The sequence below is a fragment of the Homarus americanus genome, unplaced genomic scaffold (genome assembly GCF_018991925.1).
Source record: "Homarus americanus isolate GMGI-L3 unplaced genomic scaffold, GMGI_Hamer_2.0 scaffold32929, whole genome shotgun sequence".
Taxonomy (NCBI): domain Eukaryota; kingdom Metazoa; phylum Arthropoda; class Malacostraca; order Decapoda; family Nephropidae; genus Homarus; species Homarus americanus.
This window is the reverse complement of record NW_024737097.1, coordinates 19,137,158-19,149,481: the sequence shown is the minus strand read 5'-3', so window position 1 is coordinate 19,149,481 and position 12,324 is coordinate 19,137,158. Positions and strand designations below refer to the sequence as shown.

General features: G+C 38.9%; 1 protein-coding gene across 2 annotated transcripts in view; it reads right to left on the bottom strand.

Moving 5' to 3' along the window:
• The window catches only part of LOC121873275 (copper-transporting ATPase 1-like), a 76,552-nt gene extending 64,475 nt beyond the window's left edge, over positions 1–12,077 (bottom strand). The window contains exon 1 of one of the 2 annotated variants that reach the window (XM_042376719.1): positions 11,881–12,077. The gene's annotated coding sequence lies outside the window, so the exon portion shown is untranslated. Of the gene's footprint in view, positions 1–569; positions 693–11,880 lie in introns of those variants that run through there. The other variant, XM_042376718.1, reaches the window with a different exon arrangement.
• Between the last annotated feature and the right edge of the window lie 247 nt (positions 12,078–12,324).

Below are 12,324 nucleotides of genomic sequence, written 5' to 3'. Positions count from 1 at the left end.
TATCAAATCGAGCTGACCGAGTGATTCGTTGAAAAAGATTTCCTAAGAGCTGCAGTACTTATGTCATCCAATAAACATGTGACGTGATCCATTTAAAGTATTCATGACAAATTGAACACTACAGGAATTTATTCCTTAAAATAATTTTGTAATTGTAATACAAATGATTAGCCATTCACAGACTACATAATATTCTGAGAAATTCTATCAATAAAAGTTGAGATGTGCATGAGAATATTTTATACTTGAGGCGCCCTCATCAATATGGGAACTCCACCAATTTCATATTTTCAGGGCTGTCGAAACAAACTGTAAACAGCCCGTGTTATCATTGTCATAGATCATGGGCCCCGAGTCAAGTGTAAAAACAGATAATAGTTCTATAACCGTCCAACAGGTTCTCATAACCCATTTCACCAAGTAGTCACTTCAGATTTCCTCAAATGATACCCGAATTAATTCACAGTCGGCTCTGGAATTACACCATTTCTCACAAGTGGTAAAACCCGGCAACGAAAAAAAAAACAAATACAAATTTATAAATGTAACAAAAATAATCGTCTACTTACAAATATATGTATATATCAGTTGACCTTACTGCTAGCGATCTGGATAAACGAAAACGAGAATCAACACAACACTAGAGAAAACGGTGGAGTTCAAGAGCTAGTGACGTCTGGTAACAGAAGAGTCGGAGCTAGTAGCGGCTGCCCTACCAACTCTCGCTGCGTGCCGTGTGCACAACTACCACCGCTATTGCCATCTTCACAACACTTTTTAAATTTTCCCAATCTTGCACATTCGTAAGTTTTTGTGATCATAACTGTCTTTCAGAAACTAGGATTCACTAGGGGTGATTTTTCTCGCCATAAAGCATTTACAACCAAAATAAAATTAATATTTAACTCCTGAGTCACCCATAACCAATGGCTCAATGGAAGCTAACGCGCCGTGTGCAAAACTCCAAACTGCGAAGTATCGTCTTAATTGTCAATAAATGTTTTGAGTTTGAATAAGATCGACGGACTCGTAAGAATTAGGGATCATATGAAGATTTTTCCCCTAGTTTATTCTACCTGAAGATTGACAACCCTAAACTCATCTAATCTACGGATCCTACACGAGTCACTGGCCTCCTTCGGGAAATAAGCTAAACTTAACCTAACATAAACCTTTATGACCAGACCTATTAAGTGACCTGATATTAAGTTACTTAAATTGGTTTAAGACTAAGTGATGTGCGCCGATTCATCTTCAAGTCAAAGATAACCCCGAATGAGGATTTAATAATACTAAAGAACTTTCAAAGTGAAATGTCACCGTTTTATGTGGTGTATTTAAATTATTATTGTTTCAGGATTTAAAATTTCACTTGTATATTCAACACCATTGTCCATTTTCGTAACATCTGAAATCGTGCTGCTCCTCGCTGAATTGTAGGGGCCAGCAGTCAGCGAAAGCGGCTAACATGTTGTGACTTCGAAGGAAAGTGCCCAGTGTGCTGCCACCTTTAGTGGGGGGTGGGGCGGGCATCTGTCAGTTTCAGGTATGAACTGTGGAGCACTCGACTGAGTAGTGCCCTCCGAGATGTTAATTAACTTCTATTAGTCACCCCTTACCCGCCTATAGTACACAGCTACTGTATATGCTATGCAACTATATGCATTCTAATCTCTCCAAGTAACTGAGGTGCCCTAGTGCAGGAACCAGTCTGGTGGTCCTCTTTTGGACATACCAATCAGCTGAGTCTCTAGCATAACAGTACAGTACCCCAAATTGGGAAACATCTCATTTTTAAGAGCGTTACAAGGGATCTGAACACCCTTCTTATAAGAGCTCGCTAAGATGCATAATTCACCTTCTCACAATGAACCGAGAACATAAGTTCATTGTCAACACACACACACACCCCGGTTCTCTTCAGATTTAAAACCATACCAATGCCAAAATCCAGGAAATTCCATACCAAAATGTTACCCACACCAAACCTTGACAAAAAATAAAAAATAAACCACATGAACTCAGGGCCGGATTCAGGAGTGGGCAAAGTGGGCAGCTGCCCAGGAGCCTCCACACATTACAATATTTTATTTATATGTTTATTTATTTGGATTATTTTTATTTTCATTCTTTAAAATTCATGTTTATGTATTCCATCACGTAAAACTATGTTCAGCAATAATAATATATTATTATTTTCTGTGAAGTCTCTTGAAAATTTTTGACATATGCGGTAGTAGCTATATCAGGGCTGGTCGACTTGAAACCACATGAATGAATCCAGTCATGTCTCACTTTTTTTTTTGTGTGTGTGTGTGTGTGTTGGGAATTTGTACACTATCAATAAATATACAGTTAATTAACAATTTCTCAATGTTCTAATTTCCTCAATATAACTGCATATGGCTTCAAAATTCTCCAAAGAAGTGTTCAAATTTCAAAATTTTCCCGGGGAGCTTACAGCGCCTCCCAGAACTCCCAGATGTTTAGGCTCGCTTCACTCGCCACCCCACCCTCTTGGGTAGTTATAATGAGGGGGGGCCTCCACAAAGAGGCTGCCCATGGGCCTCCACAGGTCTAAATCCGGCACTGCATGAACTGCTTAAAATGCTGAAGATTGGACTACTAAACCAGCTCCTTATGCAATCTCTGCCTTAAAGGAGAAGGAATATAAATAGAAGCTCAGCAAAATGAAGAAGCAGCCAAATCTTAGAAGATAATTTTAGGAACAATTTGACTTATAATGCATTGATTCATAATGTTTTGAAAATATAAATATGAAAAAAGTTAAAGAAAACAACACACATGAACTAACTTACATTTTAAAATGGATCACATAAAACACCAGTCTCTCTTCTCCATTATAGCATGTGCCAGTCACAGGGCCGGATTAAGCTTAATAGGGGCCAAAGGCACAGATCAACTTGGGGCCCCCTACCCTCAAGGTATATATAAATAACAAGAACAAAATATACCCAAAATTATCAATGATTTCATCAATATTAAGCTTCTGCAAAGTAACACATTCAATGTTCATAAGAGACAGAAAATTGAGACGTTGCTAGGACATCGTTGAACGAAGTTCATGTTTTATACGCTTCAACTTCGAGAATGTTTGGATTTGGGGGCCCCTTAGAGTCGGGGGGCCTGAGGCCAATGCCTCAAATGCCTCATGGTTAATCCGGCACTGGTCAGTCAGTGTTATCAATTTTGAGGTAAAAACGGAGGTCTTAACGTGATTTGATAAGGTTTATTCTCTATTGTACGGACTTCCAAAAATTCACAAAGGTAGCTGCCCCATTAGGCCTACCTTGTAAATAACTAGGGCTTTTAATTTGTTTATCTATATACTTTGTCCCTCTTAATTTAAAACTACATACTAATGAACTGTGCTTACAATATAAATGGCCTAAAGGCTTCCCAATTTCACAAAGTTTTCTCTCTGGCAACCGAGGATTATGGTTGATTCTTTCAACAAAACATTATACTGTACGTATACAGTACTGAAATCAGATAGATGGCATAACATTTGGTGGCCCCCCCCTTGGTACTGGATGTTTGGACCCAAATTCTGGAACAGGGTGGCAATATGGACAATATATACAGTACATAGATTTTGCCAAGGCTTTCGACAGCTTACCCCATGAAAAGCAGAGAATTAAACTGGAAGGGTATGGGTTTCGGGATAAGTGTCCTAGCGTGGATCTGAGACTTTCTGCATGATCACAAGCAGTGTGTGGTGATTAATGGTACAAAATCATCATGTGTACCCATGACAAGCAGGGTACCACAGGGCAGTGTATTGGACCCACTGTTTGTTTGTTTGTTTCATTAATGACTTGCCAGAAGCTATACAAGCCTACATACAAATGTTTGCAGACGATGCCAAGTTATTTAGGAAAATTAAGAACCAAACAAACTGAAGAGCAGCAGAAAGATCCCTGCGAGCTTCAAGAATGGGCGAAGAAATGGCTGCTAAGATTCAACGTCACGAAGTGTAAGAGGATGCACCTGGGTCATACCAACAGTAAGGAGGCGTATCATATGTCCCAACGGAACGAAGAAACTGCATTAATAGAGACCGAATGTGAAAAGGACCTGGGTGTGTATGATGACAATGAATTTAAGTTCTCGGGCCATTGTGAGAAGGTGAATCAAGCGACTAAACCATTTGGTTCAAAAGTGAGATGCTTCCTCGCCTGGAGTATTGTCATTTGTCACCCCACCTAGTCCCCCAGATATGCTAGGGACTGTCAGTTAATTGGGAATGTTCAAAGGAGGGCCACCTCAGCTATCCAGAAAGATTAGAATGCCTGCAACTGCCTAGCTTATACTACGGACATGCAAGGGGTGACCTAATTGAGGTGTATAAACATCTCCAAGTGCACTACTCCGTCGAGTGTCCATACTTGGAGCTGGCGGACGCCTGCCCTACTAGGTGTCACAGCTCAAGGTTGAAGCCTAAAGTCCAGAAAACTGCAAGAACGAACTTTTTTGGAGTGAGAATTGTGAACTCTTGGAACAACCTGCCAAAGAGTGTTGTGGCAGCACTGAGTGTGAGCGGTTTCATGACCTGACTAACACTGGAGCAGGTTCAGATCCATTCAGGAGCCAGTGCATGCCCAGTACTTGCCAACAGCATGGAACAGAGACGTGACCGACAACCCAAGCGGCTAGCGAGCCGAGCAGTGGTGAAGGAAGAGGATAAAGCTAAAAGTAAAAGTACACTTGCAAATACATTTCTGCCCTATGATAAAAGTACTACATGATTACAAGCATGTCCAGTTGGATTTAAACAACTACTCTGCAAAAGATATACTGTATACCCTGTACCGTACATGAATGACACTTTCTCAGTTTCTTAGTGTGCTCAACACATCTGTTTTTAAATTACGTACTTGAATTCCAAACAACAACATACAATTCACCTCAGTGTGTGAACACTTACAGAAAACGTACTACATGCACAATCCTTAAATTTTATGATTTATCATGTTTTCTATCATGAAGGACTGCCTCTGTCCGCCAAGTTTACTTCTATAATCATATGCTGGTTTATTTCTCTTTTTTTTTTATCTTGATACAAGGAAATCAAATGGTTGCTGCGAGACATTCTCGGATTAAGTGAAATGGGATGGACAGATTCAAATAGCATTAGTGGTGAAGTCTTCACAGAAATTCATTAGTGTCAAAACCCTTCCTACAATAAGCTAAGTACAGTAACTGAAAGTACTGTTAAGAGAAAGGTAAAGTGTGGTATAGGGTGTAAAAGATAAGCCTCCATTTTTTCTTTAAACAAAATAATAATTGTGTGTACATTATAAGCTAGAATTTGCACAACAATATTAGAGAGTGGGGAAAAATTTAATAGTACAAAGGAAGGAGCCTAAAAGTGATTGGATAAAAAAATTAAAATTTTAAGAAATTAAATAAGCAAAGAAAGTTAATAAGCAAAGTGAGGCTTATGAAAAACTTAAACATGACTGAAGACAGGCTGAATGAAATTTTCTAAATAGGAAGTAGATAAGAGATGATGATAATAGATATAACCGTAGGGAAATATTCAAATGGTTAAACCAGGGGTTCCCAACCTGTGGGTGGCGACCCCGCATGGGGTTGCGGAGGGTTGGCTGGGGGGGTCGAGAAGCCTTGGGAGAAGAACTTAGTACATCAGCAGGAACATTACCAAAAACTTTCATTTCGCTGATACACCAGCAACCTAGAACACACAACATAACATTGTGCCGGTGGAGTAGGCTACAGTTTTCGCTCACTCTTTTCAATGTATTACGGTTAGGCTATTCGTGTTCGCGGCTGATAGCAGATGGGTTGCGCGTGTTTCGGGGTTTTGAGAAATGGGTCGCGAGTACAAAAAGGTTGGGAACCACTGGGTTAAACAAATAAACCAGTGTAGTTAAAGGGGGGGAACTTTTAAAACCAAAGATGATAAGGTCCTATTTGAGGTTGAAGTAAAAAAGAAGGCAGAAATGAAAAGGAAATAAAGATCAAATCTCCAATTTCAGGAACAGAAGTTAAGAGACAGCTGTGAGTAAAGTGAAAAATTACTGTACTGTATAAAGATTGTGAGGTTGCTCAGCTTCCAACAGAATTTTAAAACAAATGAATAAGAATAGGATCGCATGTTCGACTAAAATATGTAACTACAGTGCACTTAAAAGGAGACTTGTTGCCACTGGCTACAGCTACACAAGTGCTGGCTTTTGCTGCCTTCAGCACCTCCACTCGACACCGAGTGCCTCCCAGCACCTCAACCGATATGCTGTCTACGAGTATCACCTTACTCAAACAAACATAAATCTCTCGGCCTACGACCACGTACGCCGCGACCTCCCTTGTAGACTGAAGCGGTGTTGTGACCCCCATGTGACCGCACAACCTGTGACCTCACCAGAGGTTTGTAAACCTCGCAGCTATAGAGCAAGTATTTCGTTATGACCATGGATAGGGGCTCGGGACACCTCTGGCACACAGTATCGTCCAACCCCATTGAGTGTAGTGAACACACCGACTCACAATCCTGTCCCCGAGTTTTGTGCAAAGACAACTTTCGCAGTACTATGGTCTCTTGGAACACCATACTGATTTGCATCGACCTGCACTTGTAACGACAACCTACGTGATGACATACCCCTTAATCCCGAAATATTGTGGACTAATTATGCTCGTAATAATGTGATGTTATAGAATACTGTGCCTACTCGTTTTCTGCCTAATCTGTAGCAATAAGACAATGTGGAATGAAGCGCAACCAAGATTAATAGAGTTCTGTACTTTGTATTACGTCACTATTTTTAATGACCTTATGTAGTCTAGATAAAATTGTGAGACTAACAAATTACGTATCAGATGGATCACCATATAATACTAATGGACGCCTTGCTCCTTGCAGGTTTTTGACCATAACAATAAATGCCGAGTGCGTCAAAAGGCGGGTTCTGATCATTCCCTTCGACTTGCCCATCACCCGACCGTCCTTAACTAAGGCGGTTACAGAGACCTTGCCAGGGATTTCAAAAAATCACTATTTATGTTATGTACAGTCCCGTTCACTATTGCGTTTACAGGGGCTCGTCAGGTTTTGTGCAGTGTTGCAGCACTGGGTTTGTTTATATTCGACAGTAGGAAATCTACAATAGTAAACATACTGTTGAATCAAAGTAAAACAATATTAAAACAAAGATCTCAATGAAATGATTTGTGGAATGATTATATGACGAGCCCCTGTAAATGCACCAGTGAAGGGGACTGTACATTATAAAAAAAACAAGGAGCCTTACAGTGCACCCTGCTTAGAACAATTATCTCAATGAATCATATTCGCAAAGTTTATTACACAGTCTCAAATAGAATAAAATTTATGCGGACAGTGGATATTAGAATAAGAAATAGAAGAGCAGTACGGTATTTGGTTGGAGAATATTTAATGAAAGAGTTTTAAAGGTCCAAAGAAATTTGTATATACTGTAGTACCATGCCTGCTTTGTTGATTTTGAAAAAGCCTTTGATAAGGTAATAACATTATAAACTATAGTCAATGTCTTGTAAGAAATAAGTATTATGAAGAAGATATTAGAATTCCAAAAAATTCTTCACTGGCAACAGGAAGTTGCAGTGTTAGTAAATGCTGTATAGTACTGTAATGTAGTGTACTTGTTGGTTCCAAATTGAGCGGCGAGTAAGGCAAAGCTGTATTCTACCTCCAACATTGTACAGTATAATATGTCCTCAGAATTGGTAAATGGAAAAGTTCTAAGTAACAATTAAGAAATAAAAGCTAATGGTATATAGCAGCTATATCAAATATACGCTATGAAGACAATACAGTACAGTTACTGCTATTATCACAGACAGGGAAGTGGCATTGCAGAGACAGGTTAACAGATTAGTGGAAAAAGATAAAGAAGACAGGTTAAGAATTAATGCTGATAAAAAAGTAATGGTTGTTTCCAAATTAAAAATAAATCCCGAAATAAAAATTGTAGTAATCAACAGGGAATTTAAACAAGTGGAAAATGCAATATATTATTACATAATATACTGTACAGTACTTATGAAGTAACATTAGCTGTGAATGTAGATATACGAAAGAAAAAAAGAGAGAATAGGTCAGATAAAAAGAGCATTTATAATCTAAATGGGACAAACTTCAATCTGAGAAAAAGGTTGTTGAAATACTAAGTACAGTATGATTAGGGCTGCTGCATGGATCAGAAGCATGGAGCCGTGGACGCCTTCAGCAGACACCAGAAAGAAGAGGTCTTTGAAATGTGGTGTTAAAGAATACAGTATTAAAAACTAGTTACAATGACATGAAAATAAATGAAAAAGTACCAAGACTGGCAAAAACTTCAATTGAAATACTGTTCATACCCGGTACTTGAAATTTATAGAACAAGAAAAGGAGACCGTACTGTACTTTGGTCATATAATATAATTAGGGATAAGTGGATAACAGCAGAAATATTAATGGGCAAAGTTATGGGTAGGAGGGTCAGAGGAAGGCAAAGACTGGGATAGATGAATGAAATTAAAAAATGGGTTCCCAGAGATGGGCAAAACCTCAAGGAGATTGGTGAAAACAACCAAAAACGTTTAAAGTGAAGGGCCTGCAGTGGCCAACCCTCGTATGTGAAGATGGCACATTTGATTGATCGATTGACTGATAGACAATGCTTTGTCATTCATAAAATGAAGAAAACTAACTTAGAAATCTTAACCACCTAAAACACTGGCTATTATCTTCTAGTATTGTCTTTTATTTTTGTGAAATGCAATACCATTCCCCCCCCCCCCTTTTTGTTTTAGATAGAACTACACACCATAATCTAACATTCATAAAATAAAAACTAACCTACCTAACCAAACCTAAAATACTAGTTCTTTTATTTAATTTTTCTAAAATAAAATTACTTTCTGAATAAAGAACCATTCCTATAATCTAAACATGGCATGCACAGGAAGGCAAGGTTTGGCCATTTTCCTCCACCGATTTCAGACCTAATACTGTAAGTGATATTGTGCAATACATGTTCATTGTGCGCTTTGTTATTTTCTCAAGTTAAGAAAATTTGGTATTTTTTTACTTTAGGACATAGCGTGCTCAAAAGTCATAAACTACTGAAACATTTAGATCTCGCTATTCTGAGCTTTTTGAATCCCACATATACATGGCGGAAATGGATAATAGCCACAATTTACTTTAATTTATTTTACATAGTAATCAGTGTATGCGAGATGTTAATGGTGCATCACTTATGCGCAATATTAACCGACGTCATCCAGTCAAGTGATTTTTTTTCAAAGGAAGCAGCCTGTGTAATTTCATTGACCAGTCTCACAATGGCCGTGGTGGAGGTTGGCTGTCATTTGTGCTCCTACAATTTTTTTAAAGTTTCTTGCCGAGTTTTATGAGAAAGACGATCATTCTATCCAATTCTTACGTATCCCTGGTCCTTCCACTTCTAACGAAGGTATTGTACTTTCGGACATGGAGCGCCTCAAAGTTTTTAACTACTGAAACATTTAGGTTAGTTTAAGCTAGGCCTACCAGGGCTAGGGGTTAGGTTAGAGGACTCGTTTCCTCCACCTACCCAAACACCCCGATTTCCAAGGCTCTCCACCATTATAGTTGGGGGGGACAAAAACGAGCAAGTTCCGCAAAAAATTAGTCATTCATTTAAAACCCACCAAAATACACTGGAAAAACATATTGGTCAACCCCTAGGGACTCGTGTCCTATAGCAAAAATTTACCGAAAACTTTTATCTTCTATGAAGAAATTTCCTCATGTCACTGCTAAGGCCGGAACACTATCATCAAGTAATACTGGCTGGATAGCCTGGACTACTGGCCTTAGCAGTGACATGAGGAAATTTCTCCATAGAAGCACCGACTCTATTCAGAGATAGTGAAGAAAACAAATTAAGCGAGATAGTAGTGACTAGTAACGATGTTAATAAGCAAATAGACAAACTAAAGCCTAATAAGTCACCTGGTCCCGATGAGATATTTGCCAGAGTATTAAAGGAATGTAAGGAAGAGCTTAGTATGCCCTTAGGAAAGTTGTTTAACATGTCCTTAAAAACAGGTGTAGTACCAGAATCCTGGAGGATAGCGAATGTAATACCGATTTTCAAGAAGGGGGATAGATCACTATCCTCTATCTACCGCTCAATCAGTCTAACATCAATAGTAGGCAAATTACTGGAAGCAATCATTTCAAACTCTATTCGAAATCACCTGGAGAAGCACCGATTGATCAAAGATTCCCAGCATGGCTCCACAAGCGGACGTTCTTGTCTAACTAATCTATTAACATTCTTTTCATCAGTTTTCGAATCGGTGGACGAGGGGCACAATTATGATGTGGTATATCTCGACTTTAGCAAAGCCTTCGACAGAGTCCCCCACGAAAGACTAATTAGAAAGGTAGAAGCACATGGCAACAAAGGTAACATCCTTAAATGGATTAGGCCGTGGTTACAGGACAGGAAACAGCGAGTGAGCATTAACGGCACTAAGTCCCATTGGAGCAACGTCACAAGTGGAGTTCCTCAAGGCTCAGTGCTTGGACCATTATTATTTATTATATACAAAAACGACATAGATATCAGCATAGACAGCAACATAAGTAAATTTGCCGACGACACTAAAATAGGACGTGTTATTAAATCTGACGAAGACTCCGCAAAACTACAGGAAGATCTAAACAAATTTTTCGAATGGTCTGAAAAATGGCAGATGAAATTCAACGTGGACAAATGTAAAGTACTCGGTATAGGAGAAGTAAACAGGGAAACCAGATACCAGATGAACAACGATGCCATAGAGAAATCCGACTGCGAGAGAGATTTAGGAGTAATGATAAGTAGGAACCTTAAGCCAAGTAAACAATGTGTTTTTGCTCGTAACAACGCTAATAAAGTACTTGGGTTCATACAAAGGAGAGTTAGTTACATGACTAGCGAGGTCATCCTAAAACTGTATCTTGCGCTTGTGAGACCACACCTGGATTACGCAGTTCAGTTCTGGTCACCGTATTACAGAATGGATATAGAATCATTGGAAAGAATTCAGAGGAGAATGACAAGACTAATCCCAGGCATTAGGAACCTTGAGTACAGAGACAGGTTAAAGCATCTTAATTTGCACTCCCTCGAGAGACGTAGAGCGAGTGGCGACCTGATAGAGGTGTACAAGTGGAAGTCAGGGCTAAACAAAGGGGACATTACAAAGGTACTCAAACTGTCCAACCAGGAGCGAACTCGTAACAATGGTTTTAAATTAGACAAATTTAGATTTAGGCGTGAAATAGGTAAACACTGGATCGGAAACAGTAGTGGATGAATGGAACAAGTTACCAAATATCATCATTAACTCGAATACGCTGAATAGTTTCAAACATAGGTTGGATGCTCATATGAGCAATAGGGGTTGGGTGTAAACGGGACTGCCCAGTATGGGCCAATAGGCCCGCTGCAGTTTCCTCCATTCTTATATTACCACTTTTTTAGGCTAGGTTAGGTCAGGTCCTTCTGGTTTCTCTGGTTATGAGGTTTCATTAGGTTTCGTTTCTTCAGTTTTTGGTGTTTTACCCCACAATTCCCTCTACTTCAAAGCCCTGTCCATTTTGTGTAACTAAGAGTATTGGTAATTGTGGGGGGAGGGAGAGGTCATATCCCTATAACTACTCATTTCCGACGGAAATGATGGCCAAATTCGTAGGAGACAAGGAAATACTATAAAAACCTATTTTCCATAGTAATCTCCATGCATGGCAACATTGGAATATTTCCATCATATTCTTGTAAACATGAAAACTTTCTTCATCAAAACACGAAATAAAAAGAAAATACTTACCAATAATGAGAATCCGGGTGTAAGGTGTCACTTGTTGCTGGGCTCCACAGTCGCCATTTAAATATATGACCTTTAACAACTACATAAATAATTGTGATCACCCCTTAACAACTTCCACGGGACAATCACCGTTTAAACCGTCAGTCTGTCACACACTACAGGTTTAAGAGTTTGTTGTTGTACCACATAGCCTCGGTCATGACGTCATTGACGAGAACGTGGTGAAAATTGTTCCTTTAAATTATTATAATTATTTTGTATAAGCGACTCTATTATATTTTCTTTTATGGAAAATTCACCAAAAGAGTATATATATGAATAATTATATCAATACTGACCTTAAAGAGACACCCAAATGTAATAACAGGATTTTATAAACCAAACCAAATCCACTTTCTAATTCGCAATTGTGTGAGTCAAGTAGTAGGTTATTTAATACATTTA